Below are 7,448 nucleotides of genomic sequence, written 5' to 3' on the forward strand. Positions count from 1 at the left end.
TCTCAGCTCAATCTTTTTATGAAATAGTTGGGGGCTTTTAATCTCATCTTTGTGGTTCCTTAAGACCTTAGAATCATATCTGAACTTTCCTGGATCTTTCAACTTCTCTCTCCAAGTAATTATCCCAGTCTGCTTTTTTCTAGATTCAGGCATAGGACCAGCCTAGGGTTCACATCATCAGTCCTGCACCACTCACTTAGAATTCCAGGGTATGACAGATAGAAGAAATGTGAGAGACCATTTAATCCAACACTCTACTCCATATCAGAATCCCTTTTATAGCATCACTGAAAAGTGGTTCCCTGGATTCTGCTAAAACCTTTTAATTCTTTTCCTTTAAATTATTTTAGTGGTAACAAAGAACTGAAAATGAAGGGAACATGTATCAATTGAGAAAGAACTGAATAGATGATGATATAGAAAAGTTAGGGAATACACTTGTGCTGTAAAGAATGAGGAGGGATGTGGTTTCAGAGAAACCTGGAAAGACTTGCATAACCTGATACAAAATGGAGTGAGCATTCAATAGCACCAACTTTAAAATTTTAAAAACCTTGATCTACAAAATGACCAACCACAATGTCAAAAGACTGAAAATAAACAATGCTGCCAACCTCCCAGTAGACAGGAAAAGTTTGAGGTGTAGAATGAGAGATAAGATAATTACAGATAGAAATACAAAGAGAGAGGGGAGAGAGAGAGAGAGAGAGAGAGAGAGGCAGATAATTGCAGATAGAGATATAAAGAGAGATAATTGTTTTTGATTCAGTTCTCTAGAACATCCTCCCTCCTAGGAGGACATATGGTTCTCCTATTGAGGTTTACTTTCTGCAACTGAACTCATAGTTTCTTCATCTCCTAGTGTATATGTGGCTGTTAATTTTTAAGACCTTATTTGCGTATTCTCTTTATGTCTAAGGAAAGACCTGTGGGTCAGTCAGAAATGTTGAGTAAATAGCCTCTTTTGAGTTTAAGTCTCACAATAGCATGTAGAAAAATGTGTCTGTTCAATGCAAAAATTTAGAGAATAGTGAGAAAAAGAGGGGAAGGAGAGAGAGCAAAGAAAAGGGAGACACACTCTAAGAAAGAGTGAAACCCATGCAAGGGCAGCTGTCGTGAGTAGCACAGAGACACTGGGGAGAATAGTTCCATTCAGCAGGAAGGGTGGGTTCCAACAAGGGATATATGCTCCTAGAGGGAAGGAGATGTTCCCAGTAAAAGGAAGTATGTCCTCCAAAGTACCCTAATGAGTATGGGATTCTCTGATTTTGAGTGACCCTCCTAAAAATCCTGAAGTTGCAGATATGGGGTCAGGGAAAAATAGAAATTTAGGGGAATTTGCCATCAGAGGAAAAAACAAACAGATGGCAGATAATATATCATGTGAGTGGCACAGCTCAACTTTGGAAAATATTATTGTCAGTATTTTATCAAGAGTTTGTTCTATAAACTTACAGTCTCCCTTAAGGAAATACTGTCATGATGTCAAAATCATCAGATCTAAAGCAAGAAATAGACTACATTATAAAATGCTAAGTGGATGATTTTGACTATATAAAATTAAAAAAGGGTTTGCACTAATAAAATCAATGCTGTCAAAATTAGAGGGAAATGGTGGCTAGGAAGAAGTTTTCACATCTAGAAGGTTTTATGAAGGTCTCATTTCTAAACTATATAGAGAGTTGAATCAAATTTATAAGGTTGCAAGTCATTCCCATATGATCAAAGGATGTGAACAGGCAGTTTTCAAAAAAGGAAATTAAAGATATATATAATCATACAAAAAAATGTTCCAAATAATTGTTGATTAGGGAAAAAATTGTATTGGTATTGCTGGGTCATACATATACATATACATATACATATACATATACATATACATATACATATACATATACATATACATATACATATGTATATGTATACATATACATATAGGTATAGATTTGCAAGAATTTGTTTTTCTTGACTATGTGTGTTGGAAGCACTTGTTTTTTTTTTCTTTCTCTTGGCAGAGGAGAGAAGGAAGAAACAAGAAGGAAGAAACAAAAATTAGGTTTTTGCTCATTGAAAAAAATTTTTAATAAAATAAAATTTAAAGACCTCTTTAATATATAAAAGCACCCTGCCTTTCAAATGCTACTTTTAGCATATTTATTGATGCCCTTGTCATATATGCCTTTTAAAAGGGAGGGGAGGAAAGAAGAAAAGAAGAAAGGAAAAAGAAAAGGAAGGAAGGAATTCACATTTATTAAATACTCTATCTTATATATACCAGATAATGTGAGCTTAAAGAAGACAACAACATATAAAAGGTGGCTGAAAATCAAGAAATAGGGATAGAAGGTGGGGGGGTGCAGAATTTTCAAGTCCAGAAGTCAAGAACAGGATCTCTTTATAAAATAAAAAAGTGAGAAGGATTAGGCCTTACAAAGGAGGATTCCATGGTGAGTAGTCTTCAGGGATGGTGAGATGATGGAGCAAGACAAGGAAGCCTCAGGGACTGAGGCTCATGATCAAACAACAGTAGAGGCATGATTCTAAAATGCAGATCAAGAATGGATTGGGATTTACTTTTTCTTGAGAGACTGAAGTTTGTGTTATATCCTTATATCCCAACCATATAGTATCTTGTCTCTTCTAGTTTATATTTTTTCCTTTTCACCAAAAGAACAATGTCAAACACTTTAATAAATATTTTGCTCAAATATTCGGTAAATTGTGTCTAAATGTATTCCAAAGAGTTAAAAAAGGGAAAGGAACATATTTGTACAAATTATTTATAGCATTTTGGGGTATAACTAAGAACTGGAAATTGAGAGGATACCCATCAATTGGGGAATGGTTGAACAAATTGTAGTATATTATTTTAATGGACTATCATTGTGCTATAAGAAATGACAAACAAGATGATTTCAGAAAAATCTGGAAAGACTTGCATGAACTGATATAAAGTGAAGAGAGCAAAAGCAAAAGACCATACAGAGTAGCAACAATATTGTACAATGGATAACTGTACATAATTTAGTTGTAATCTGCAATAAAATGGTCCAAGACAATACCAAAAGCCCCATGAGAAAAAATGCTGATCACCTCCAAAGAACAGTTCTACACACAGTCTGAACACAGACTGAAGCATACTTTTTTTAACATTCTTTTTTATTCTTTATTCTTTAGATAAAGTCTTCTTCTACAAAAATGACTAACATGGAAATATTTTCCATGATAGAACACGTATAATCTAGACCAGACTGCTTACATCTCAGCAAAAGGGGATTGAAGGGAGGGACAGAGATAATTTGGAATTCAAAACTTTAAAAAAATGTTAAACAATTTCTTTTTTACACGTAACTGGGGGAAAATAAAATATTTAAAAATAATAAATTATAGCTAGATCATTTTTGCTTTTTTTCTTCCTTGAAAACACTGTGTGAGACCCTTACCTATTTTTAAATGTGCCTGTTTCAGACATAGTAAAAACAGAAGGAATAGAACTCTTGCATAGAGTAAGGGTTTTTTAAAAGTTTGTTAAATTAAATCAGGAATTCCTTCTCCAAATGTCATCTTGTTTCTACTCCTTTTATCTTATCTTTCTTAGCCAGTTCCAAGGAAGAATGCCTTCTACCACCACCCCACCCTACCCTTGACTGCATCTCTCTTACTTCTGTTACAGCTTCTAGTTCTCCACCAAGTGGCAGAGATGCCTTAGAGGAGAGTTTTTCAAACTGGGAATCTAAGGGAATAGACAGAAAACCCCTGTGATGGAACACTATTGTTCAATAAGAAATCATAAGGGATGAAATTTCAGAAAAAAACCTGGAAAGTCTTACATGAATTGATGCCAAATGAAATGAGCAGAACCAGAAGAAAAATAAATTAATAAAATATTTTTAAAAGGAAAGTAAGGTGGGATGGCTAGGTGGCACAGTGGGTAAAGCACCGGCCCTGGAGTCAGGAATACCTGGGTTCAAATCTGGTCTCAGACACTTAATAATTACCTAGCTGTGTGGCCTTGGGCAAGCCACTTAACCGCATTTGCCTTGCCAAAATCTAAAAAAAAAAAAAAGGAAAGGAAGGAAACTCCAATCCAGGTCTTTTGGGATTCATTGATCTTCCACTACACCATTCTAGCCTAGACAATTTTATCTGTGACTTGTGTATCTAGTAATTTGTGACTTTATGTAGTTGAAGAGTTTTGCCTTCTGAGACTTTAATCAAAGATTTCAAACTAGGGCTCTATTCAACTGAAAAAACTTTTCTGCCTTTTGTATTCCCCAACACTCTATCCTCTATCTTAATTGACCAGAAAAGGGCTAGGCTTTCTTTTCCCCTTTATGTGGTTCCTGTTTAGAACTAAAAGACTTGATTTGCCAAGAAGCACATAAAAATATCAGGACAGGTGTGAGTTGTTTTAAAGAGAAAGTGGGGATTATACTCTAAAAGTATCAAGCCTTGACATAAGTGAAAATGAAGAGCCTTTGAATAAGACAAAGCAAATTATATGAAGTCTAACTGGACCCCCAGTCATGTACCAGAGAGAGGTAGAGCAATGTTTTAAACAGAAATTCTGGAGTGGCTAGGTGGCACAGTGGATAGAATAACAGCCCTGGAGTCAGGAGTACCTGAGTTCAAATCCAGCCTCAGATACTTAATACTTGGGCAAGCCACTTAACCCATTGCCTTTCAAAAACCTAAAAAAAAAAAAAAAAAAAAAAGGAAAAAGTCTGAAGCTTGGAGAATATGACAAATAACAAGATGAAGAGATTATGGAAATCAAACAGCTTTTCTTTAAGAAAAAAAGAAAGAGTAAGAAGAGAATCTCTAAAGGAAATGCTAATTAGCATTCAAAGAGGATTCCTTTCCTTTCCTTTTTTAACTTACATAGAGGCCTCTCCTCTGAGAAACTCCTTCCAAATCTTTGTCCTCAAGTGCACATTTCTTTTTTGAGGATCAGAGATGAATCTATCTGTCAACAAAAGAATATTTCTCTCCCAATTTCCCTTGGACCAGATTCCCCTCATGCTTCTGTGGGCATGCTTGCTGGTAATTAGTAAGTAGAATTCTCAGAGTAGGATCTGGATGATCAGAAAAACTATCAATGCCTTCAGAAAACTGATACCTCTGAGTTGATCTCAGAGAAGAAATTTCTGCCTATAAGAAGAGTATCAATGATTATTCAAATTTCTTTTTTTTATTCAAGAAAATTTAATAACTATTGGCTTTATATTTCAGAGAATTTTAGGAAAACTTTCATTTCCCAATCCCCCCCCCACCTCCTCCAGATTGAACTCTCTTTTATTTGAAAAAGATTAAGGAACAATAAATAATGAAAAATAAATTCTAACAATATATTCAATATTCTGCTCTTCTTGTCCCTGTACCTCACCTTGATGAAGGTGATATGTTTTATGATCTATCCTCTAGGATAATTATAGGATTTTTGTTTACTCAGCTTCCCACTGGTAATATTTTCTAAAAGCTGTATACAACAATCTTGGGGTTCAGTTTATTTCATTCTGCATAAATTTATTCAAATTTTCCTATGTTACTCAAACAATAATGAGGGCTGACATTTATATAGCACCTACTATATGCCATATATTGGGCATATATTAAGCATATACAGGTCAGGTATTATAGCACAGGTAAGTCTGACATTGGGATAATTCACCTTGATTTCTTTTTTTTTTTTGCAAGGCAATTGGGTTAAGTGGCTTACCCAAGGCCACACAACTAGGTAATTATTAAGTGTCTGAGGCCAGATTTGAACTCAGGCACTCCTGACTCCAAGGCCAGTGCTCTATCCACTGCACCATCTAACCACCCCATCACCTTGATTTCTAAACTGGTCTCAGACACTTCCTAACTGTGTGATCCTGGGAAGGTCACTTTATTTGACTCAGTTTCCTCATCTGCAAAATGAGTTGGAGGAGAAAATGTCCAACTACTCCAGTATCTTTACCTAGAAAACCCCAGATGGCATCATGAAAAGTTGGACACAACTGAAATGACTGAACAACAACACTATATATTCTAGTCACTCTGCTAAGCACCTTATAATTATTATCCCACTTGACTCTTACTACAACCCTAGGAAATAAGTGCTGTTATTTTTATTTTACAAAATAATAAACTGAAGCAAAGAATAGTCAAATGACTTGACTAGGGTCACATAAGTGTCTGAGCTCACATCTGAACCCAAGCCTTCCTCACTCCAGACCTAGTGCTCCATCCATTGTACCACCTTGTTCTAAACCTAAATTCATTATTTTATTTTGTTTATCAATTTTGTTTCAAATTGTCTCCTCTCTCCCTCCCTTCCCTCCTTGCACAAAAGGACATCATTTAATATAGATATATAAATATGTAAAACCATACAGTTATCAGTTCTTTCTCTGGAAGTGGATAGCATCTTTTTACATATTAGGTCTTTTGTAAAAATTCATCATTTTTAATGAACCATAATATTCTAATAATAGTAATAACTTAGATCATTAGATCCTCATTATATATATATGCAGAAATGGAGGCTCATTGAGATAACTTGTCCAAAGCCACACTGGTAATAAGTATCAGAGATTTGAACCCAGTACTTTTTTATTCCAAATCCTATGCTCTTTCCACTATACCATACTCCCTTATAGCAGAGTTTAGTCCATCCTTCCTTAATCAGAGGGCACTCACTTTGTTTCCCATTCCAATCCATGAATATTTTGGAATATATTTAGAATATTTGTTTATGTTTTTCCATCTTTAGAAAATATGTTCACAGTGAGATTAATGGGTAAAAATGTATAAACAATGAAGTAATTTGGGGGGTTTAATTTCCAAACCAATGTCCACAATGGTTAGATAAAGTCAAAGCTTCATCTATAGGCATGTGATCATTTCTTCCCATAGCTCTTCAACAGTTAACTATTCATTTTTGATACCTTTACTACTCTGATGGGTGAAATGAAATCTCAGATAATTTCTTTATCTCCTTACTAGTAGAAATTTAAAGCATGTTTTGCTTTGCAATTTTTACCATTTATCATTTGCAATTCTTCTTTTGAGACTTGTTGACCACTTATTTATTTGGAAATGACTTGGTATAATATAGTTCTGCCAATTAACTATGTGGCTCTGAAATCAACTTATTATGAATATTTGATGCACATATTTTCCTACTTGACAGTTCTTAAAAATTGTTTTTATTTTATTTGTGTAAAAACTTAAATTTCTGGTAATCAAAGCTATCTTTTTAATTTTTTGTGATCGCCTTTGTTCCTATTTAGTTGAGAAATCTGCCATTAATCTTGATTTGAAAGGTACTTCACATTGTTTAGCCCCTGTAATGTCAGAACATTGCATTTTTTATTCCTAACACATATACATTTGGAGCTTATTGCAGTTTATGACACAAGATAACAATCTAAATCTTTTTTTAGTGACCTCATTTGGGATTT

This window comes from Macrotis lagotis, chromosome 2 (genome assembly GCF_037893015.1).
Source record: "Macrotis lagotis isolate mMagLag1 chromosome 2, bilby.v1.9.chrom.fasta, whole genome shotgun sequence".
Classification (NCBI taxonomy): Eukaryota; Metazoa; Chordata; class Mammalia; order Peramelemorphia; family Peramelidae; genus Macrotis; species Macrotis lagotis.